Genomic DNA, 24,923 nt, shown 5'->3' with positions numbered 1-24,923 from the left:
ATTAATAACATTTATTAATCAAATAAATAACAACTAATTCGGTGAGCATGTGGGATAGCTATTTTCATGGGAAGATAACCTGTGTGTCAGCTATATAGCACGCAATGTCAAAGTTCCTCAAAAACCAGTAGCTAGAACTACCTTACAACCAGCTAAATTACTCATGAATGTGCAGCAAAAGGACTACAGAGATTCTGGTACACCCAGGTCTACTCCTGCTCTTTTGCACAATAGCTAAGAAATGTGACCAGTCTAGATGCCTATCAACAAAGGAAAAGATAAAGAGTATGTTACATACACACAACAGATTTTTATTTAGGTAGAAAGAAAAAATAAAACAATGAAAACTATAGGAAAATAGACAGAACTTGGGATCACTATGTTACATAAAATAGGCCAAATTTAGAAAACAAATGCTGTTTGCACTCATATGTGGAACTGAGAGCTCATGTGTGTGTGTTTGTGTGTGTGTGTGTGTGTGTGTGTGTGTGTTTGTGTGATGTGAAGATAGAAAGAGGAGGAGAAGCTCTTGGAGTCTAGGAACTCACAATAGGATAAATGTAACATGGAAGCAGAATAGACTTATTTGGGGTAAGAAGAAAAACAACCAACAAGAAGGTTCAGGAGACAGTTGATCAGAGGGACAAATTACAACAAAACATAACGGTGTTGTAGCTCATACATATGGGCATGCCCTAGTGAGACCCACTAATTTGAACAAGACATAAAAGTGAGAACTTTATTATATGTAACTTTCTCCTCCCCTACTCACGTAGATCTAAAGTGACAAAATACTCTAAATATGTAACATGTAACTCCAAACAACAACAAAAAAATCAACTTAGCACCATCAGGATGTCAGTTCCTTGGAATGAGCATTGACCCCCAATGGAGAACAAAGCTCTAATTGGAGCCCAAATTTTGTAAGACACAAGATGCTGTCAGAATAATCACCACATGGGGAGTCTGACTAATTAGTTGAGGATGTTTTCTGATCTGGTCATCCCTTGGCAAAAGGAACAAAGAGAGCTAGACAACTCCATGGCCAGAACACAAAAGCGTGGAGTCCTATCTGCCCACCATTTGTTGTGGGCTTCTACTCTAGGCAATTCTCAAAATGTATTATATTGTATTTTTCTGTAAATATACCTATGACACGGTGTGGGCTTCCCTAAAATGCTTCCAGAAAATATTGTAAGCATTATAAAGGTAAAACAGAAAACCCTATAAAGACAAACCCTTCTATATCAAAGTATCCTCTTCTGTAAAACATTTGGTTAATTTCTTCCTATTTCATTCTTGGCTAGCATGCAGAGTCGCATACTGGCATTTCCACAGAGATAGAAACTATTTTTGAATAAACAACTACTGGCAGTCAACATTTATAAAACAATGTCTGTAGCAGAGAGCATCCTCAGCTCTGCTCCATATACTCAACACACAACTGCCTCTCACTGATACACAAGGTAGAAATGAAGCGAATACCTCAGAGTACAGACAGAACCATATTAGAATATATGCTTAGTTTGTTTATGTATGTGGATTTTTTTAAGTAGCCAATATCAAAAATAGACAGCCACACAGAAATCAAGCATGGCATGAGAAGTAGATGAAGAGGAGACGGAGGCAATGGCAAGCACATATATGAGTACAGGAGGTCTAGGAGAAAGTGCGTTCACAGTCGGGTTATCCCTGCCTCTTCAAAAGATGTGGCTTGTCCTTGCCAATGTGCAACACAAATAATTTCAGCCACTTTTTTTTTAATGAGAGAAACAAAATAATCTGTCACAGCTGAGCCTGTTGTAGATGGCCAGGACAAAGGACACTTAAGTAGCTAGTCAAAGGTGGGTACAAGCTCTGAAAGAATCTGTGCCCAAGGTAGAGCTTGACAAGCTTGGGTCATTGTTGGAAGATACTGACACCACAGCCTCACAGCATTGGCCTCTCCTGGACTATTCCCTGTTCCACCTCATAGGTGCAAATCAGTTTTAGAAGAAAGATTGTAGTGAAGCTATGAGTTCTTACTATGAGCTAGAGATCAGTCTTTCAAAACTCAATAAAAGTGTATTAATTTCAAAACCCATCAAACATAAATACACACACACACACACAAAGGTAAAAATCTGCCTCTTTATGAAAATCAACTAAATTCTTTGGATGGTCCTTAAGTCAAAATATATACCTATATATCCTGTGCTATGGTAAATAGAAGGCTTGTTTGATGTTTCTGTCTAAATCTCTCGTATCTGTTCCCTTCCAAATAACATGGTATTATTCATAATCCCATCTCCCACATCAGAGAAAAACAAAATTAATCTCCTTTTCAATGAATTTACATGATGCAGCCAAGCCATGTTTTTGTCTGATGACTAATTCCATGACTAAAGTTACTTGAGAGCTGCTTGCTTCTCATCATCAGCATTTGGCCTTAAGAGGGATGGTAAGTGTCTTCTACAGAAGACAGTAGGTCAATGGACAAACACCACTGGAGACAAACAGATGTTGCGGTTACCCAAGTAGGAGGAGGGATATGTGAATTTAGTCCAGAATCTTATTGCCAGAAGTGCTATTAAGAGAAAAATCCACAGTTGATCCTCTACCTCCCACTTGAAGAAAAATATTCAGATGTACCCAAGTTCTTCAAAGAACCATGGCAACTTAATAGTTCAATAAATATACACCCAAAAGGAACATATATATGAATCCCTTTATCATCTTCACTATGCAGTTTTAAATCTGGCATGTAATTGAAATCCTACAGTGCACCCATTGTATAAGGACATTCAAAATAGGGGGGCGGGATTCACTACAAACCACTTGCTACTCTGCAAGCCCATTTCAGACCATATCAGACATGTGCTATACCTGGAAACCCAATAATCAAGAGATGAATATTAATTTAGGGAGTGTTTTTACCTATGCCTGAGAATTCTACCAGTGCTTATTTCTGTGTGAATTTCTAAGCAAGTGATCTTCATGAGAGGAGAAGGTATCATCATTTTAAGTTCCAGGGAAGTGTAGCCCCTATACCTGCCATGGATCTTGACCTGGACTCTGGTGTAAGAATGAGGAAAAGAAGAGAATATTCAGACTAGAATACTGGCACCATATGCCAAGATAAGCAAGATGCCTCTTCACCAAAGTACTTGTATAAATAGACTTATAGAAATGGAGAGCACTAGAGCTTCCAACTGCTGTTCAGAAGGCCAGTTTCCCTGATATTTACAACTGATCAGAATGAAAGTTACAAAGACTAGGATGTATTTGAATGTATGTCAGGAAAAGTTGAAGGTAACTGCCCTTCTATGTTCCATACCCTTGTAAAATCTCTCCTTGAATGTAAGCAGAGCTAGCAAATATGAGCAGACAATGCTCTGTGTCTGGCCTAATCACGTGGTCCTTTTCTGAGTAAAGATTCTTCTGGATAGTTTGTCGGGGGAGTATGTCAGAGATTTGAAAAAAACGAATTCCATCTTCAACCAATAAGCATGCAAGAGAGCACTGAGATCTACAAATGAGCTACAGCCATAGGTACCACCTTGACTTTAGCTAGAGTCCCAAAGTAGATATTCCCATGACACTGATGAGTTTCTTAGCCTACCCAAATGTGACATAATGAATGGGTGCTGTGTCAGGTACCTATGTTGTGGCAATCTGTTACACAACAAAATAAAATTAATTCAAATTGATTACTTACTTAGGTAGAGCCTCTTCCTAAGATACTAACTGCAAACTGTTTCTTTAGTGCCTTAGAGCTCTTCCTGTTTTCTTAGCAGGCATCTCTGATAAGGTTTCATGTTCCAGCAGTAAGGAAAACTTGCTTAAGACTCACCGTGTATGTTGGGCCATGACATATTAGTCAGAAGTTTCTCTCTAGAAACTGTTATTCACGAAAGATATTCCAAATTTCTCTCTTAGTAAACAGTTTCTGACTATAGGCAGATTGTGTTTAATTTTAGCAAATTTACAGCGTTTCATAGGAAGCATTTTGACTTTGCTTATCCAAACCTGTGTCAAATTGTGGGTTGGTCAGATCACATGCTCCCTTAATGTCACCTCAGAGCATGCCTAACATGGGGATCTGATCCAAAGTCCATAATTTCAAATGACATAAATCTAGTAAGCATAAAATTGCAATCCAACAAAGTCAAGTGTAAAACCATGTGCTGCAGAACACACGTGCCTTCATTTGGTCTATTTTTTCATTCTTGAGAAAGTCCTTTCCTTGCCCCCAAACAAATCCTGATTTGCTTATGTCAGCTTTATATCCTGTACATAGTAAACTGTCACACGTGCTAATGAACAGTTTACCACTTATGATGCTATAGAGCATTTTTAACTGAAACAAATGAGTCACAATGGACAATCCAGATAGCATCTGTGGGTGACAGTCACTCAAATATATAAAAGATGCTCATGGGTAAAGGGATGTGCACAGCAGAAACTTCGAAAGAATTCTATACTTTCCCTGAGGAATAAGCTCAGAGATCACTTCTTTCTACCTGAATAGACTTTAGTCTTAGTTGTAGTTGAAATTGCAAGTATTACCAAAGATGATAATTCAAAAATACAGTTAGAAAATTCATACAACACTTCTAAAAAGTAATATAGTCCTCTAATAATGATTACTTGCTAATTATATTAAGTATGCAAGAATATTTTAAATGTTTAAATGTTGAAGAAATCTTTCACTCTATTAAGGCAAAGTAAATATATTCTAGTGAATTGAATTAGCATTTATAAAAAATTGTTTTATGAAATTGATATACTTTCTGTTGCACTGAGGGTCACTAAAACGCTTTTTAAAACTCAAACAGTTATGGTTACATTTTCATCACCTTTTGACTTTATAAAGTTGATTCCAGTTGGAGCTTGAAATGCTGTGCATTTACGACAGGACCATGAAGAAAATGACAGAGTCCAAATATTTTCTAAGCAGTGAATCAGAAATAGCCACAATGAAATCAGCATATTCCTCAGCATTGCTGCATGAGCCCCTTGCTTCCCCAACAAGGACAAGAAAGTATCTAGGAAGATACTTGCCAGGCCAACGTGCCAGGACATCAGTTTCAAGACACTGTTCAAGAAACTTGCAAACAACTGACATATTGAATTTGCATTCAAAGACTATAAGAATGTAACCTTTTTCATGTCTTCCATCAAACCTATTCCATCATATTTTCTTTCTCCTGTCTCTTAGCCATATATAAGACAGATTCCATAACCTTCAGATCATTTGAAAGCATAATGACAGTCTGTCCCATCTCTTTTCAGCTTAAGGTAAATCAAAGCATTCTATTCTCACTCCATTTCAGGCTCATCTTCTCTAGCTCATGCACAGTTGGCAGCCAGTTTCACAGTCATTGGAAGCACTCTTCCTGGTTCTTTCTTTTCCACCCCCCCCCCACTCACTATGCTGCTCTGGATTCCTCCAGACTGTAGCCAGGAAGGACACACTTTTAAAACTACAACCTATGGCTAGGCATATCATAGCCCTAGGAGAGAACTCACTGCTTAAGTGGAGTGACACCATGACCATGGATATATATGAACAAAAGTATTTAATTTAGGCTTCATGATACAGAGGATGGTAAAGTCCATGACCATCATGGCAGGGAGCATGACAGCCAGCAGGCAGGAATTGCAATGGAGCAGTAGCTGAGAGCTTACATATTATCCATAAACACAAGGTAAAGACCTAACTGAGATTGATTTGGATTTTTGAAGCATCAGGGCATACTACCTCCAATACCACACCTTCTAATCCTTCCCAATCTGTTCCTCCAACCGAGGACAAAGTATTCAAATATATGAGTCTATGGGGTCCAGATGGGGAATGTACTTCTGTGTCTATGTTTATCTTATTGGTTGACCAATAAAGCACTGTTGGCCAATAGGGCAGCAAGATAGATAGGACTAGGATATGAGGAGGATTCTGGGAAGTATATGCAAAGAGGAGTCATCATGTGATTCCAAGAAGTGATGTAGCTGGTCAGAAACTGCCACTAGATAACCATAGAGGTCTGTAGGTCTGTAAGACAGGCAGGAAGTGACAAAGCTGGGCAGAATCAGGATATAAGGAGGTACAAACAGGAAATTGCTTTCTTTTCTGCAGAGATGCTGAGCAGTCATCATGTAGCAGGCAAAGGAGGTGCATGTCTGGCATACCCCAGTAAAATAAGACCACATGGAAATACTTAGATTAATAGAGATGGCTTAATAATTCAGACAGAGATAGCCAATAAGAATCCCAAGACAACAGCCAACCATTTAATAATTAAAGTAGCATCCGTGTGATTGTTTGGGGCTCCAGGCAGCTGGGACCAGGCTGGCAGGAAAGAATGTTCATTAGAGCATCCATTCTCATTCAAACCACTACATAGACATAGTATTAACTTGACTCCTAATGGCTTATCAATATATCCATAGACCAGTGCATTACTCAACTCTCACCAAAGAAGCTTCTATTCTCAGTATATTGTGGTTAACACAAAGACCCACACCTGACCAAGGTGAAGAGAATAAGAGACTGTAAAATACTCAGCCATAAATGAAACCCATGTTCTTCACCCTGTCCTCTAAAGACTCAGGGATTATTGCAGATGGCAAGACAAAAGAATGTGAGTCAGAGGTGGGGGAGTCTATCAGGAAACACTGGACACAGCAGGGCAATTGCACATATGAACTCATAGCAGTTACAGTAGCATGCAGGAGACCCATGAAATCCAAAGCCAGAACAAAGCCAGCACAGAGAGGAAAGGGAGTCAGACATGAAGCCCCATCCCCAGCTGAGGAGCTATTAGCCGTTGTTGTCTGCCTGGAGAGGAAGAGATGGTTGTCTTTAAGAGTGTAGTCCCTGGCAAGCTGACCACACTGCAGTGGAAGGCCATATATCTAAACATATTTCAGGAGTACAAAGACACAAAGTTGGGAAAGGGAGTTGAAACTGAAATGAGTTGGGGGTAGGTAGGCAAATATGATCAAAATACATTACACAAATTTCTCAAACAACTAATAAAATATTTTAATCTATTTTAAATTGTTTCATGTCTTTTTTCCCACTTCTGTTCTTGCTTGGCTGTTGGAAGACCTGTCATAGCAAATGCCCAAATGTTAGCTCTTGTGCAAATCCGTATTTTGAGAGGATCATCTCTAGAGACTTTCCCAACAGAAATATTCAGTGTTATGCTATTTACCAATTTGAACATCATTCTTTCTTGATGACATTCTCTGTCCCCATTTTTGTAAGTACTATTCACAGTTTCCATTGTCTGGGTCACCTTGCTAACTTGGAATTTTCTCTAAAGGGTTCTATTTTTGTTTATTTAAAGTGCTGTCTCTAAATCTGAGCATGGTGTAGTGGATCCTTAATTCTAACACTCTGGAGGCAGTGGTAGGCAGATATTTATGGGTTCAAGGCCAGACTGGTCTACATATGGAGTTCCAAGCCAGACAAGGCTACATTTCAAGACCCTGTATCAAACCTAAGTAATTCACTGCACTCTGGTTGCAGCTATGAGCATAGGTCTCTTATAAGGCACTACCAAGGTAAGGAGGTACCTTAGAAACTTATCTTATAGCCCCAAATCAAGCCTTCAGATAACTATAGCCTGAGAAAGAAGACTCCTAAACCAGAATCTCAGCTACCCTGTAAAATCTCTGCCAGACAGTAAGTAGGATTATTTTTGTTGCTCTAAGTAGCCAGGTTTTAGAATAATTTGTGATGTAGCAACATAGTATTGTATATCTTTAAACATTCAGGTAAATTTATAACCCCATTTTAAGTAAAGACTGAAGATATCCATAATCAAAAGTATACCTTTACACAAAGTCAGATGTGAAGATGAACAGTGTAATAGTGTACCTGAATGTGATTGCCAACTGTCCAAATAGATCAGTTGATAATCTCCTCCTACTCTTGGGGAAAAGACTCATTCTAACAAGTTACTTAGATGATGTACACAGGTTAATATAACACTAATTACCCTTTTGAAGGAACATAATGAGTCCACGCCTAGACAGTCTACATAGGCAATGAAGAAAGTATCTCCACCATTGATATTTGATATTGAAATAATATGACTTGCTCTTCTTTGTTTGAGATAAGCTCGGATGTTAAAATTCAACTTATTTCATTAATGATAGTCTTCCATGCATTTATTTGAGTATGAGTGGTGTGAGCCAACAAGAACATACAGAAATGGGACCTGGAGAAACAGAACAATGGTTGAGAGTGTATACTGCTGTGCCTGAGGACCCGAGTTTCCAAGCACTGACATCAAGTACATACTGATCTGACAGAGGACATAAGAACACACATCCCATCCCCTTTAACTCCAGCTCCAGTGTACCTGATGTTTCTAGTGTTGTAACTTAAGAAAAGCAGTGTGCAAGAGAAAGATGCCATGTCACAATGTTCGAGCAGATGGCTTTTTTATTGGGAAAGGGATCATAAAAAGGGAAAATGGGAGTGGGGAGACCAGATTCCAGGGACAGGAGCAGTGGAGCAGCAGGAGAGAGGAAAGACGGAGAGAGAGTGAACGAGATAGAAGGGGGGAGAGCAGACAGATAAAGGAAAAGAAAGAGGAGAGGAGGACGAGAGGTGGGTAGGGTCCTTTTAAAAAGGAACGTAGTGAGTATGTTCAAGTGGTGCTCTTAGCGGCTGCAGCTGAGGACATATTCTGTCAGAATCCCAAAGACAGGCCAGTAGAGATGCCTGAATGCTCACATCTAGCCTCTGGGGGTACTTGAGCTCACATGTGCATACCACCTCACACAAACGTATACATGCATGCAATTACAAATAATATAAATTACTTGTAAAAGAAAGCAAAGAAATGAAATGTAAAGTAGCTTTCCAGATAGATAGTAAGAAGCTCTGTTTCTTTCCAAGCTCTGTAAGTTAACATCATCTCCCAGAAAGCAGAGACCAAGGTGTGTATTTGTGGTCGATATCATATAGCACAATGTAGTCAGTGGAGTACTTATGCACAGCAGTCATCGGACACCAGACAGTCATCTGTCTATCATAACAAGCATCTGCTAACCTTGGAACTGCCAACATTACACACAACCTTCTGGACAGTCTCATAAGGGTCACCTAGGAACCACATCAACAATAATAACAAGACAAAAATTTATCCAAGGAACAATGTCAGATGTTTGGAGTACACTAGTCCCAAGGCAGTGCTTGCTGCCACTTGGCTAATCTGTTATATGCATGTGACAGAGAGGGGACAACTGAACTCTGAAGCTATTCAAAATGAAAAGCCAAAGTGGAGGGACCACAAACAGAGCAGTCAGAAATATATCACTGCTGGACCAAAAAAGTACCACTGCTGGATGAGTAGGGGCAAAGGACATTCATTTCCTATTGGAAACAAACCTCAAGACCAAGGACTTACATCGGTCAAACTCAGGAGTGTCTCAGAATGCAACATCAGTGACAAGCAGAGAAGAGACTGTGGGGGAATAAACCCCTCTCAAATATAGAGAATCCTAAACAATAATTTTTAAATTATGTGAAATATCCTGTAATGTACATGCTCAAATAAGAAATGTAAATTCGAATTTTGTGTACTGCTATGCTCACCAGCTACCACACCTTAGGATCCAGATGTTGAGTGAATTTTCCACTGAATTAAACCCTATGGGATATAAGGATCTCTTTTCTGTCAAACTATAAGTGAGATTTTGTGTTAGATTATTGCTAAAGCCTTCAAGGCTCTGAGATTTTGACATAAAGAACATTTGAGACCACATGAAAACAATATGTTATCATAAACTAAATTTAAAAAATAACACCAAAGCTATGTTCACTGTGAGAACACAAAATGGTTAGAAACATGAGGTTCATATTATTCTGACACTCCAGACTTTCTTTTAAAACCTTATTGAAATTATACACTGCTGAAGAGTGGAGAGAGCCATTAAAGTTCATTTTGTCAACTTTATGTTCACTCGCAGATGTTAGTATGACACTTAATATTTCTGGTTTATGGAGGAAATTAGAAGAGAATGCTAACAATTCAAATGATATACAACCTGCCTGCAAAATTACTTCATTTCACTTGGAAACAATGTCAAGTATGACTTTGAGAATTGCAAGTATTCCACAATAGATTGCCTGGCTTAGTACTTGACAGGTTGGGAATATTTTTAATTATTAAAATGTGTATTTATTGCTTCCAAGCCCAAATTATGTTCCTAACTTGACATTATTCTTCTATGTGCATTCTATAAATTTAATTTGAATTTAGACCAGACGAGGGAGGATACATAGTAACTCTTAAATTGTATATATAGGATATGATCATCTAGGCAAGATGCTTTCTTGATCTTCTAAACTCACAAGGAAGAATGCTTTTTTTTACTGTAAAAAAAGCATGCTCAAATAATTGTAAAATGACATCTAATCTTGTTTGAGTTTGTTAAACAAATAGAATGTTAAATGTGTTATAATATAAAATCTATTTTACAAAGAAAATGTTAAATCAGGAAAATGGGAATCAATCTACCACAAGTCCCAGCAATTCTACTCTTAGGCATATATCCAAAAGAGGCAAATTCAAACAACAAGGGCATCTGCTCCACTATGTTCATAGCAGCATTATTTGTAATAGCCAGAACCTGGAAGCAACCTAGATGCCCCTCAACTGAAGAATGGATAGAGAAAATGTGGTACATTTACACAATGGAGTATTACTCAGCAGAAAAAACAATGAAATCTTGAAATTCGCAGGTAAATGGATAACACTGGAAGAAACCATCCTGAGTGAGGTAACCTAGTCACAAAAAAACAAACATGGTATGTACTCAATCATATATAGATTTTAGACATGGATCAGGATAGTGCCAGTCTGCACTTCCACTGACAGAGAGTCTGGGAAACAGGAAAGAACCTAAGAGATATGCATGGTACCCAAGAGAAGAGGAATGAGGCAAGATCCTCTGAACAGATGGGGAACATGGTGAGGGGTGGGGGAGAGTGCGAGCTGGGAAGAAGAGAGGGGGAGAAGAGGAAGAGAGAGTAGGTCATGGGGGAACAGGAGGGTTGAGTGGGGGCGTAGAATAGGGGAAGAGGGAATCATAGGTTAGAAGACAGATCAGGCACCAGGGTGACCTCTAGTAATCTAAAGGGATGACACTAATTGGCAAGATAAGCAATAGTGGAGAGACCACCTCAAATGCCCATTCCTGATAATGAACTTGATATCTATAACCATCCTGGAGCCTTCATCCAGTGACTGATGGAAGCAGAGGCAAACACCCACAGTTAAACACTGAATTGAACCCAAGGAACCCGGTGACAGAGAGGAGCGATGAGCCAATTGGCAGAGAATTGGCTGGCAAAACCAGTAGAGACAGCTGATCTGAATAGCGGAGAGCTCTTGGACCCCAGACCGACAGCTGGGAGTCCAGCATGGGACTGATCCAGACCCCCCAAATGTGAGAGTCAGTGAGGAGGCCTGGGCAACCTATGGGGCCCTGAGAAGTGGATCAGTGTTTATCCCTGGAATACTAACAGACATCGTGTGTCCATAACACAAAGAAGGATGCTCTCTCAGCCTGGACTCTTAGGGGAGTGCCTGGACCCTACCCTGAGTGAAATGACAGACTCTAGATATCCCCTATGTGGAAGGAATTGGCAATAGGGTGGGAGGCTGGGGGCAGATGGTGGGGGGTACGGGAGGAGGGGAGGGAGAGGGAACTGGAATTTGACATGTAAAACAAGCTATTTAAAATTAAATTAAAAAATCTGTTATAATATGAAGTTTATTTTTGATCACACAGAAAGAACTATGGTTTGCATGTAGTTCTAGAAATTAAGTTTCAATAGAAAAAAAACAACTCTAATTTATCCACAGTAGTCTCTGTAACTTTTATTTCTTTAATTATGCATAATAATATCTGAAATTCCATTAATTCCAGAAATAAAGTGTTCTACATATTGAAGTCATATTCATGAATCCATAACTGTCAGACCTCCTCTATTCAACATCATTCTAAATCCAAATAGTCAGTCTAAATATACATATTTGAAATTCCCCTCACCATGCTGGAACATAAAAGTTTGTAGTGACACAGGACCCAAAGTAAAACTATTGAATAAGACATAAAAAACAAAACAGACCCAAGTGTGAGGAAACCTTGAAAATAATGTATCATTCCCAAAATGAAACTTGTTCTGTTGCCTTTAAAGAAATCATTGAGTATTCAAGACTATCTCACAATACCAACAACACGAGTTACAATTCAATAGACTCTTGCAAAATAATTGTTTGTTTTCTTGCTTTTAATGTCTTTATTTTATCTCTGACAATTTCAAGCAGGTAAGAAATGTACTGTGAACATACTCACCTTCATTACCCTGATACCCTCTCACACACCTGCAGGACACCTTTTCCTTCAGTCCCCTGCTACTCTCATGTCACAGTTTCTTCTGTGGTTTTGTGCAGGCACCCACAGCTTCCACCATCCATGTCATATTCAGAAGGCAGTGTTCCACAGCACTCCTGCCCATCCTCCAGCTTGTACAATCTTTTACCCCCTTTCCTGCGATGCTCCTTGGGCCTTGAAGAAGCTAATATAGATGTCCAATTTAGGGCTGAGCAGTCACCAGTCACTTATTCTCAGCCCTTTGACTGGTTATGAGTCTCTGCATCAAACTTAGCCTGATGCAGAAAGAAGCCTCTCTTGCCATGACTAAGAGCAACACTAGTCTAATGGTGAACACATAAATATTTTGAAGGCAGTATGGTTACAGATCCATTTAGCATAGCATCAACAGTAAGCATCCCTACCAGAGTCCATGACTCCCATCATAGGCTTTTAACCAAGTTACAGTACCAGGTGTATATTTCTTCCAGTAGACAGAGCCTCAAATCCAAGCAGAAAGAGATGAGTTGCCTTCAAAACAATCATGCCACTGTTGCACCAGTGAGCACATTAGGCTGCTTACATTTCATAGCTGTTGTGAATAGAGCAGCAATGAACATGGATGAATCGGTAACTCTGTCATGGGGATGGCATCCTTGGGCTATATGTCTACAAATGGCATAGGTAGGTCATATGGCAGTTCTATTTTTAGCTTTTTGGAAACACTCCACACTAATTTCCATAGTGTCTACACCAAATTTGTTCCATAGTGAATGAGAGCTCCCCTTGCCCTGACATTCTCACTAGGGTTTGTCCTCAATTGTTTTCTTGAGGGTAGTCATTCTGGGATGAGATAGACAGTCAAAGTCATTTAAATTTGCATTTCCCTAAAGGCTAAGAGTGTTGACTACTTTGTAAAGTGTTTATTATTCTTATGTATTTTCCCTTTTCTTTACCATTTTTAATTATTTATTTTATATTTTGAGGTTATAATATAAAAATATCATTTCCCCTTTCCTTTTCCTTCTTCCAAGCCCTGCCATACACCACTCTCTTTCAAATTTACATCCCATTTTTTCATTGGTTATTGTTCGTATCTATCTCTTTCTCTCACTCTGTGTGTGTGTGTGTGTGTGTGTGTGTGTGTGTGTGTGTGTGTGTGTTCCTAATACATAAATACTACGACTTGCTTACCCTGTATAACTGGCTGACCATTTTGTACTCTTTTCTGTGCAACACCATTTCTCTTGCTCTCAGAATTCCTTAGTTACCTGTAATAATTTGTGGAGGGTTGAAATCTCCTGAGTTTTCCCTCACACAAGTCAACAAGCCTATTGGTGCCATCCTTGTTCTGCTCATATGTAGGCAGTCATAATGGTGAGATTTTTCATGGGTGTGGCTTCTGACATTCCTAAGAGACACAATCTCACAGCAAACAAACTCTCTGTTCCTCTGACACTTACAACCTTTTTGACTTCTCTTCCAAACTGTTCTTGGAGCCTGAGGTGCAGCATCTGTGCTGCACATGTATGTATCAGTTGAGGCTGGGGTCCACATCTCTGCTTTTTATTGTTTGTGGTTTTCTGTAATTGTCTCTGTTGCAAAGAGAAGTGTCCTTGATGAGGGGTGAGGGCTACACTTATCTGTGAGCATAAGGACAAATATTTAGAATGCAGTTAGGAATTATGTTGATTTAGTAAATTGGTGGTTGTAGGTTCTCCAAGATCCAGGATTTCCCTAACCCTGGGTAGTTGCCTAGGTTTCCAGTAACAGGCATGATTTTCCTCCTGTTGAGTGGGTTTTGAGTACAACTAGAGATCTGATGGTTATGTAAACAAGGTATGTATGCAACTACCGAACACTTAGGGTTATCTCATCACGTTGGTCATTATGGTGATTCATAGGTGTCATATCTAGGTGGAACTTTAGTTGCTTCCCTTCTTTGGAAGCTTGTATGGCACTTCTTTAGGAAGAAGGCTTATAGGTCAGTTCCTGCGACCCCCGGGAAGGGACCCCCGACCCGCGGGGGTGAGGTGATGAGGGTCGCTACTAATTTAGTGGGCCTTCACAAGCAGATCCGATCTGGAAATTGAACTTCAAGAGGTTAATGGAAACAGGCTCAAGACAACGTTCGCTGATCAAGAGCCTTTATTTTTGGGGGCATGCTGGAACTTATAGAGGAAGGACCTCAGGGAGTGGTACAAGCATGTCAATCAAGTCTCATTTCAAATATACACCAAATACGGTAAAGACAAAGCTGTAATTTTCCATCAGTCATCAGTTGCATTCCACAAATGCTTGTCAGCATAAGTCAGGTGCAGGAATTAGGGAGGGGTAGGGAGTGTACAACAGAACGCTGTAATCTTTTGTTTAACAAAGACAATTACTCTGTAAGGGTACTTCCCCCTGGCTAGGCGGGTGGGCTGCCCTGTGTAAATTTAACTTTTATGGTTAGCCTTTTCCTTTGTCTCAAGGGCATGTGTGCTCGCAGTCACGTAGTCAGAAGGCCAAGAAACGGTTGACAGACTCCATTTTGTTCAAGGTTCTAGCAGTCCCCAACAAGTTCCAGCTCAGAGTCCCCTGGACTCTGTATCTGAAGCACATAGTGTCTTACCTCTTCCCCTGGGTAACAGTCAGGGCAATAACAATAACAAATACTGTTTTGAAAATCTCTTAGATAAACCTGACCAAAGCTTAAAAGAGAGATTCTCATGCCTAGTATTCAAGTTTTTGCTAGATGGTCTTTGACTTTTAGAGGAAAACTTATTAGCCCAGGTTAAATATAAGTGTGTGTGTGTGTGTGTGTGTGTGTGTGTGTGTGTGTGTGTGTGTGAGAACTTTGTGTTATGCAACCTTTTTGAAAGTGTTTATCAGCTCTGAGAGTTTTCTGGTAGAATCTTCAGTGTCTCTTGTACATAGAATCATGTCTTCTCCAGGTGAGGATATTTTGATCTCTTTCTTCCCTATTTATATCCTTTTTATTTCCTTATTTTATCTTATTTCTCTAGCTAAGACTTTAAGCAATATATTTAATAGGCATGGAGAATGTGTTCCCAATTTTAGCTGGAATGTTCTGTTTCCTCTATTAAGTGTAATGTTGGCTATATGTTTATTATGTATACTCTTTATCACATTAAGATGCGTTCTCTATATCCCTGATCTCTCTAGAGTCTGTAACATGAAGGGATAGTGGATTTTGGGTTTTCTCAACATCTACTGAAATGATAGTGTAATTTCTGCCTTTGAGTCAATTTGAATCACTCCTTTTTATATGGAATGAAGGCAACTTGATCAAAGTATATGATCTTTTCATGTGTTCTTGCATTTGGTTTGCAAGTATTTTTTGTATCTGTTTTATCAGAGATAGAAGCCTACTGTTTTCTCTTTTGTTCTTGTTGTAGTATCTCCGCTGGGTTTTGAAATCTATAAAATTATGGTGTCATAGAATAAGTGATATTGCCCTGTATGTATCAGTCACCCACTCCCAGGGCCAATCACAAGGTTATGTCCTTTGCTCTTACTTCTCCAGCACATTTTTTTTTGGTTTTATGAGACAGAGTTTCTCTGTATTGTTTTGGAGGCTGTAGGTCCAGCCCGGCCTCGAACTCACAGAGAGCCACCTACCTCTGCCTCCTGAGTGCTGGGATTAAAGGCATGCGCCACCACTGCCTGGCTTCTCCAGCACATTTTTTCTGAACTGTTAGAACACTAATTTTTATATCAGTGAGACACAACCAACTTGAGATGATTCTTTTACTTTTTATGAAGGGGACAGGATCCCAGGCAGCTTAGACTGGCCTGGAACTCCCAAAGTAGCTGAGGATACCCTTGAACTCTGAATCTTCCTGCCTCTACCTGTCAAGTGCTAGGATTATAGATGAGTGATACCACAGTCAGCTTTTATTTATTTACTTACTTTATAAGTAAATTTACTTTTTCACAGCTTAGCAGTTGGCAAGAAGTTATAGCTAACAATCTTCCTCAGAACATTGCCCAAATAAAAGATTCTTGTGTTATATAGGGCATAGTGTTATTAATAAGAGACACTTCATTTATAACAGATTTTTGTTGTTTTGGCTTTTTTTTACTCTAAAATGTCTTTTAGAAGAAGAATGGACTCGATTCTAGTTTTGTGGTTGGTGAAATCTTTACTCCCAGAAATAGTGGCATAAAACAGCCTAGGCTCAACTATAAGGCTTAAAGGCCAAGATCTGGAACCACATGTGAAGCAGCTGATCTGAGCCATCAGCTGGGAGGTCGGCAGTATTTGTTTAGCAGATGCAAGGCTCCATGCCCCATCCTCAACACCACAGGGAAAAGAAAGCAAACATGGTCTGACAAGGCTGGATTCCAGCAAGAATGTCACGCATCAAAGATTATCATTGCTAGGAAACAACAATATTTAACTAATACCAACAGGCTTACAGTAACAGTGTGATAAACATATATAAAGAAGGCAAGCATCATTCTTGGCATTTCAAACATCATGTTTGCCATGTCCACAGTGGAAAATGCATAATTACACAGTTTCACGTAGATAGTAGGCGAATATAAAATTTGAAACAAAAATAATCCCAATTTGAAGAGGACATTCCAATAAGCCATTGTATATACAAGCAAATAAACAGCTGCCACTATTCAGCTTGAACAATAAACACTGAGATCATCACAGGGACGTGGAAGGATGGAAGCTTCTGTTACCAATTACCACAACGAGGGATGTTCTTCAAGTCAAGTGGGGCTTATTATAGACTCATATATAAATGGAGCAAAGAATTTGTTAACATTCAAATGAACCACTGCATTCAGGAAAACCACTGGATTGAAAGAAGTCCAGTGTTTTCTGCTTTACAAAAAAAATTACAAAAATTTATTTCATAGAAATTGTATCTGTTTTGTTTAACTACATTAAGCTTAGGCACCAAAATAACCCATAAAAATTTTAAGATATTAAAATATGAAACACTCACCCTTTCCCCTAACCACACAAAATGTATAGTTCATGGTAGGTAGGTGATTAAATATACAATACAGTTTGCCCCTGGTACTAACTCAGATTACAGTGGAGAGTGATTGCTCTGGGTTATCCATTGCCCTGGGTCCTTCTCTGAAAGTTTCCCAGGCCCTTCGTTTATCTATATGATTTTTGTGGGAACTGTGAAATTCTTAAAAGACTCAGGCCAAACAATAGAAACCAGTCTTAGGATTTTAGGGAATGAATCATTTAGGTTTGGATTTGGTTTTTTTTTTTTTGCTTTTAAATCTGACTATGAAAAAAAGGATCATTGAACACAACAGAGACTTTCTTGCCTTAGGTATGTGTATCCCTGGAAAGTTAAGGTGTTGTACAAACCAGTGGACACTAGAACAAACCCAAGCCAAAAGCTTCCAGGTGCTTTGTTCCATGAGCCCAAAGAATGAACTTTATAGATCTCAAAACCCAGTAGAGATGCAATAAAAAAGACAACTATAGGCCATTGTCTCTGACAAACAGAGATAGAAATTTTTTCAATAAAATACTTGCAAACTAAATTCAAGAACACATGAGAAAGAGGATAAAGAACAGGAAGGAGTCTGTCCCAGAAATCGGGTACTATGATGATGCTAGTCAAGGGTTTTACTTAGGATTTATTGAAGGATACTGAGGTGAAGCATGGAGAAATGGAGCCAATCAGTTCAGTAGGCCAGTTCCAAAGGTTTCTAGGCAACTGTGTCAGTCATTCTTCTCCTATAGCTTTGCAAGCAATGGAGCTAATTTCTGCTGTATAAGGAGAGAGAGAGAGAGACAGAGACACAGAGAGACAGGCAGAGACAGAGACAGACCAGAGCAGGAAGGAGAGCCCACTTCTGGCATTTCTGACCTCTAGCCTGGAAAGAACCAAAGACATTTATGGTCAAAGATAAGAGTTGGTGTCCAATCTTGTAAGCTGTCTGACAAGTTTCCTTCTCCTGTTGTTAATCTTCTCTCCCGAAGCAGTAACTCTGACTGCTGCTGGGTAATTTGGGTGATGACAGATCTTACTGTATCCTGATGAATGTGGTTGTTAGGTCTGGCAACTGGGAACCCATGTAAGGGACCTTGAAAGTAAATAGGTGGTTCCACTTAAATAACAGCCAGATGCAGTGGTGCCTAGACAGAAACATGAGGGAGAGATTCTGGTGAGAGATGAGTGGCGGTGAAGTAAAACTGGAGTCTTTATAGACGAAGAAACAACCTCATCCCACCAGGAGCATGCATGAACTTCTGTGTACTTGACAAAGGTCAAGAAATCTCTCTCTTTAGAATGATTGTATCACTGATCCAAAAACCTTTTAAACATGTCTAAAAAGGGATGGCTGAAGAAATTTTTTCTATTTGTCACAGGTATTTGAAGCTTTTGATTGGAAATGATTGTCTGATATGTGGTAGCCACAGAGAAGTTTGGGACACCTTCTGTTCTGTTTGTTGTATCCTCTGGAAGGCCTCAGGACATGGGGGTTCTTTCCTTCTGGGGACAATGGCCACTCAGTGGTCTCCTTTGGCAGATGGGACATGGCTTAGAGGGCTTTGTCTTTTTGTTGGAATGATCCCGTTTTATGTGAACCTTCTGCCAATAACTAAAATAAGCAAAAGGTACTTCTCTTTTTCCTAGGGTCTTGGCCTCAGGATGACTTTCTATAGTGTGGCTATAATGGCTGTAAGGATTCAGGCATTATGCTGGTCGGCCCCTCTCACCTGGCAGGGGGCACTCAGACAGTACCCTGGTCAGCCCAGGTGCAAAGGACCCCTTTAAAAGAAAGAACTCTGCCCACTTATGCTCTCTTTCCTGCTCCTCTCTTTCCCTCTATTCTCCTGGGGCAGACAGGGATTTTCCTGTCTTGCTCTTCCCTTCTGTTCTCTCTCTGTGTCTCTGTCCCTTTATCTCTTTTCTCTTTCTTCCCCCCCTTCCCTCCCCTTTCTAATAAAACTTCTCATTTAAGCTCTGCTGTCTGTCTGACATGTTTGACTTGTCCCATCCCCTCCCTGACCTGCCGTGCCCCCCTCCTGTACCACCCCCCCCACACCTGCCTGGGTCAACAATGTCTGTCAAGGTCCCACTCCAGCTTTATATAACAATGACCATTTTTTATTATGTTGATCCTACCTATCCAAGAGCATGGGAGATCTTTCCATTTTCTGGAATCTTCTTTAATTTCTTTCTTTAAAGACTCAAAGTTTGTGTCTTATAGATTTTTCACCTGTTTGGTTAGAGTTACCCCAAGATACTTTATGTTGTTTATGGCTGTTGTAAAGGGTGTTATTCTCTGATTTCTTTCTCATCCCTTTTATTGTCTATATAGTAGGGATATTGACTTTTTTTAGTTAATCTTGTATCCTGCCACTTTGCTGAAGGTATTTATCAGCTGTAGGAGTTCCCTGGTAGAATTTTTCAAGTCACTAATGTAAACGATCATATCATCTGCAAATAGTCAGAGTTTTACTTCTTCCTTTCCAATTTGTAGCTCCTTGATCTCCTTTTGTTGTCTTATGGCTCTAGCTAGAACTTCAAGTACAATATTGAAGAAATATGGAGAGAGTAGACAACCTTGTCTTGTTCCTTATTTTAGAGGAATCACATTGAGTTTCTCTCCATTTAGTTTGATGTTGGCTGTTGGTTTGCTATATATTGCCTTTATTATGGTTAGGTATGTTCCTGTTATCACTGATCTCTCCAAGACCTTTATCATGAAGGGGTGTTGGATTTTGCCATAGGCTTTTTTAGCATCTAGTGAGATTATGATGTGGTTTTTCTTTTTCAGTTTGTTTATGTGGTGGTTCGTATGTTGAACCACCCCTTCATCTCTGGGAAGAAGCCTATTTGATCATGGCGAATGATTTTTTTGATGTGTTTTTGGATTCAATCTGTCAGTATTTTATTATTTTTGCAATAATGTTCATGAGGGATATTGGTCTGAAGTTCTCTTTCTTAGTTGTGTCTTTGTGTGGCTTGGGTACCAAGGTAATTGTAGCCTCATAAAAAGAGTTTGGCAATGATCCTTTTGCTTCTACTGTGTGGAACAATTTGAGGAGTATTGGTATTAGCTGTTCTTTGAATTTTTGGTAGAAATCTGCACTGAAATCATCTGGGCTGGGACTTTTTTGATTAGGAGACTTTTGATGACTGCTTATATTTCATTGGGGGTTATAGGTCTATTTAAATTGCTTAACTGTTCTTGATTTAATTTTGGTAAGTGATATCTATCCAGAAAATGATCCATTTCCTATAAATTTTCCAATTTTGTAGAGTACGGGTTTTCAAGTATGACCTGATGATTTCTTCACAGTCAGTTGTTATGTTTCATTTCTGATTTTAGATATAGAGCAAAGAATTAGCAGTCTACAATAAAGAAATAAGGAGGACCATAAGAGACATATACATGGTCTCCTAGTGAAGTAGAAAGGGACAAGAGCTCCTGAACAAATTGAAAGCATGAGGGAAGGTAGGAGAAAGAGGAGGGGAGAAAAGTAGTGGGGAGAACATGAGGGATCAGGAAGATTGAGTCCGGGGATAAATAGAGGAGAGCAAGGAAAGAGACACATCAATAGAGGGAGTCATTGTAGGTTTAAAGAGAAATCTGACACTAGGGAATTTTACAGAGATCCACAAAGATGACCCCAAGTAATAGTGGAAACCTAAGCAATAGTGGAGAGGCTATCTTATATGCCCTACCCCTATAATGAGAATATTGATTACCTTAAATGCCATCCTGGAACCTTCATCCAGTAGCTGATGGAAGCAGAAGCAGAAATCCACAGCTAAGCACTGAGCTGAACTCCTGGAATCCAGTTGTAGAGAGGGAGGAGTGACAAAGGTGTCAAGACCATCTGATCTGAGCAAGTAGGAATTCATGGACACCAGTTTGACAACTGGGGAACCAACATAGGACCAAACCAGGTTCCCTGAACATAGGTGTCAGCTAGAAGGCCTAGACAGTCTATGGGGCCTCTAGCAATGGAACCAGTATGTATCCACAGAGTACGAATGGACTTCAGAAGCCCCTTCCCCATGGAGAGATACTCCTTTAGCCTAGGCCCTCACCCAAATGACTTGGCAGATTTTGATGATCCCTCATGGAAGGACTCACCCTCTCTGGGGAGTGGATAGGGGATGGGAGGAGGGCTGGGGAGGGGCATGAGAGGATGGGAGGAAGAGGGAACTGGATTGATATGTAAAATAAGATTTTCTAATTTAAATAAAATTTATTAAAAATTTTCCAAGACCAAAAAGAAAACAATGGCCATACTTTATCATTTTCTTTTTTGTTTTCCTATTTTTAATCTCCTCTTGAATAAACTTTTAAAAGTTTTTAATAAGAATTTTAAAGAAGCAGTTTAGAATAGACTATGTTTCAATCCCAGGAGTAACATTATCCCTCTGGGTTAAATTAAAGGATTGGATCCTGACACCTGAAAATTTACATGTATTTGACTGGGTGATCTGATTTTTTTCTAAGACCAGCTTTTATCTGTCCCCGATCTTGTAAGGAAAAGAGAGTGGGTTTCCCTATATGGTTAACATCTGTTCCCTGTAATGGCAAAATCTCAGGATATGCTTGTGAGGAAACACTGGGGGTCTTGGCAGGCTCTGAATCCTCAGAGTAATGAGGAAAATGCTCAGCATCAACTCTTGGCTGCTGGCCACATACACAACAGAAAGAGTAGAAGATGAGCAGCTATCCACATACAAGGTCAAAAGGACACAGTAGAACATCTTGTTCCTCCCTTCCACCAGGAAGTCCCCTGACCACTTTCCTGCTGTTCCCCTTTCTGTGTGATTCTGCAAGGGTTTGGGAGGCCTGTTAGACTACTCCACACTCACCCACATGGCTTTTTAGCTCTCTGTGCTGTGATCTTGATGTATTTCTCCTGGTTGACTTTAAATCCATGACTGAAAAGGGTTGGGACCCTTCTAAGGAAATCCATTCAGTCCAAGACTCAACAATAGCATGCACTGCTCAGTTATGGAGTTAATTTGGTTGCTGTAAACCAAAAGTTTGCTGGGATGGCATGCTCAGTCCAGTTCCAGAGACACCATAGACAGTGGGAACTAAGTTTCCTGACCCACAGACCTTGAAAAAGAAATGCCTAGTTGATACTTTTCTGCACTCAAGCCTGGCCTGAATATAAAGAATGGAAAAAGATGGTCTCCATTTTAAAATGCTAGTTTGAATGCCACTTTACAAACACATTTGCTTTGTAGAGAGAAAATGAATGGTCTGAGATATGTTGTATGCAGGTCTTCTGAATTCTAAGAGGCAGCTCAGCCTTACACAGGAGTTGCTGAATCCATACCACTGGTCACCCTCACTCAGGGAGGCTTTTCTAGGAGTTATCTCAGAGACTGGAATGAGGCTCAGAAGATGTTGAATCAGTCCAGCTGCCCTACCAAGAAGCTGTACACGTGCATCTCAGTTTCAGTCACATCCTCTAGTATGGCTTCCAGGCAGAGGGCTCACTTATGTTGTCTAAAAGAGACAAAGGGTAAGGAGAAACCAGAGCAGAAATCATACACACACACACAATCATAGAATCCATTTTGTATTGACCAACTACTCCTGGGCATGGAGCCTGCCCTGGAATGCAGTTGATGTATCCAGTTACATTGAATCTGATCAATCAGAGAAAACTGAAATTTCCTTTCTAAATGGTTATCAATTATAAATAGCTTCTTGACTAGGAGCGGGACTTTGTGTCCACTTCCCCTTATCAGTGCTAGCAAGGAGCCTGTACCTGACACTACTAAAGTGGCCAAGAAGCTACATAAGTCTTGGGTCTGGGAGGAAACCTATTATTCTGCCATAGCAATAAAATAACTCCTAATAATACCTTGCCCTACCCATAGATGGGAGCATCCTTCAGTCATCAGAGAAACTGTCTCTTTCAGGAGACTGTGATTAACAAAGAAGTACACAACTGGGGGACAATGTGCAGAGAAAGTGAGAGACTTTGGAGCACTCAACTCCAAATGGAATGTCCTTATCAAAAGACATGATGGGGCGAATAGAGAGAGGGGAGACAGGGAGAGAGACAGACAGAGATCTATGTGGAGAAGAGTGTAAGAGCCAGAGGTGATGATTCCAAGGAGACCTTGTCTTACAGACACGACAGGACTGATGCACATATGAAGTCACAGAGACTGTGGTAGCACATGCAAAACCTGAACAGGTTCATACAGGAATGGGGACTTCTAATCAGTTTTGTTTTCTACTCAGATAAATTGGAGCTCATAAGCTACAGATATGTCAAAAAACTGTTCAAGAATTCTAATGGCTGGCTACATCTGAAGACTACCTGCTAGCCACAGTATGCTTTGGTTAGCTAGCCTGTGCTCCAGCTCAGCTGAGATGTCTAAAACTTGGAAGTGAATGTACAACTGTAGTCCATCTCTTTTATTTGTTAAGTTCATGAAGGCACACACTATCTTGTATCTCTTGATTGTATTGTATTGTAGCTTAACTCAATGTCATAAGCTCAGAAGCAAGTAGTTTTATGAAGTTTTTTTAATGAATGGCTTAAATACAGAAATAACACATAACAGGAAAGATTCCTTAGAAGCATTGTTTTCATGGATTGCTCCTTTAATGTATTATCTTTCCCTCTAAACATACTGTAACTTTGAAATTCTTTTTATTAGCCAGGCAGTGGTGGTGCACGCCTTTAATCCCAGAACTTGGGAGGCAGAGGCAGGCAGATCTCTGTGATTTCGAGACCAGCCTGCTCTACAAGAGCTAGTTCTGGGACAGGCTCCAAAGCTACACAGGGAAAACTTGTCTGGAAAAACTTTAAAAAATCTTTTTATTACAAGAAAAAAATGGAGATTTAGAAATATAGCACAACCAGGACTTACCCATGTACGGAGGTTCCTGGTAGTAAATAAACCAAGCATGTTGTAAACCTGTAATTATTTGAGCACTCAGAGATTGAGGCAGAAGGACCACAGGTATAAGGTAACCTTTGACCTCATAGTGAGTTCAAGGCAGATCTAAATTACAAAAGACCTTGTCTCAGAAAGAAAGAGACAGATATAAGATGGGAGAGAGAATGAGAGAAAGATGCTAAGCATAGGGCTTAGCACTAAGCTCTCATTAACAACTATGTGGATTTTTTCATGTTGGTCTAAGAACTCCATGTTCCCTCTTAAGACCAACCATCAACCAAATAAGTAGTGTTCATCTTTCCCAAAAGGGAAGATGGGCTCACCAGTTTCTGAGTGAAACATTGGTGACCAGTCACTCAGGCTTGTGTCCTCTGAGTGCTCTCTATATCTGTCTGTCTGTCTGCCTATCTGTCTGTCTCTTCTCTCCCTCTGTCCCCTCACCCTTTCTCTCTCTCTCTCTCTCTCTCTCTCTCTCTCTCTCTCTCTCTCTCTCTCTCTCTCTCTCTCTCTCTCTCAGTCTCTCTCTCAGTCTCTCTCTCTCTCTCTCTCTCTCTCGGTCTCTCTCTCTCTCTCTCAGTCTCTCTCTCTCTCCACTCTTACACACACACACACACACACACACACACACACACACACACACACACACAA

This window comes from Mesocricetus auratus, unplaced genomic scaffold, assembly GCF_017639785.1.
Source record: "Mesocricetus auratus isolate SY011 unplaced genomic scaffold, BCM_Maur_2.0 Super-Scaffold_100691, whole genome shotgun sequence".
NCBI lineage: Eukaryota > Metazoa > Chordata > Mammalia > Rodentia > Cricetidae > Mesocricetus > Mesocricetus auratus.
Note: the sequence above shows the minus strand (reverse complement) of the source record.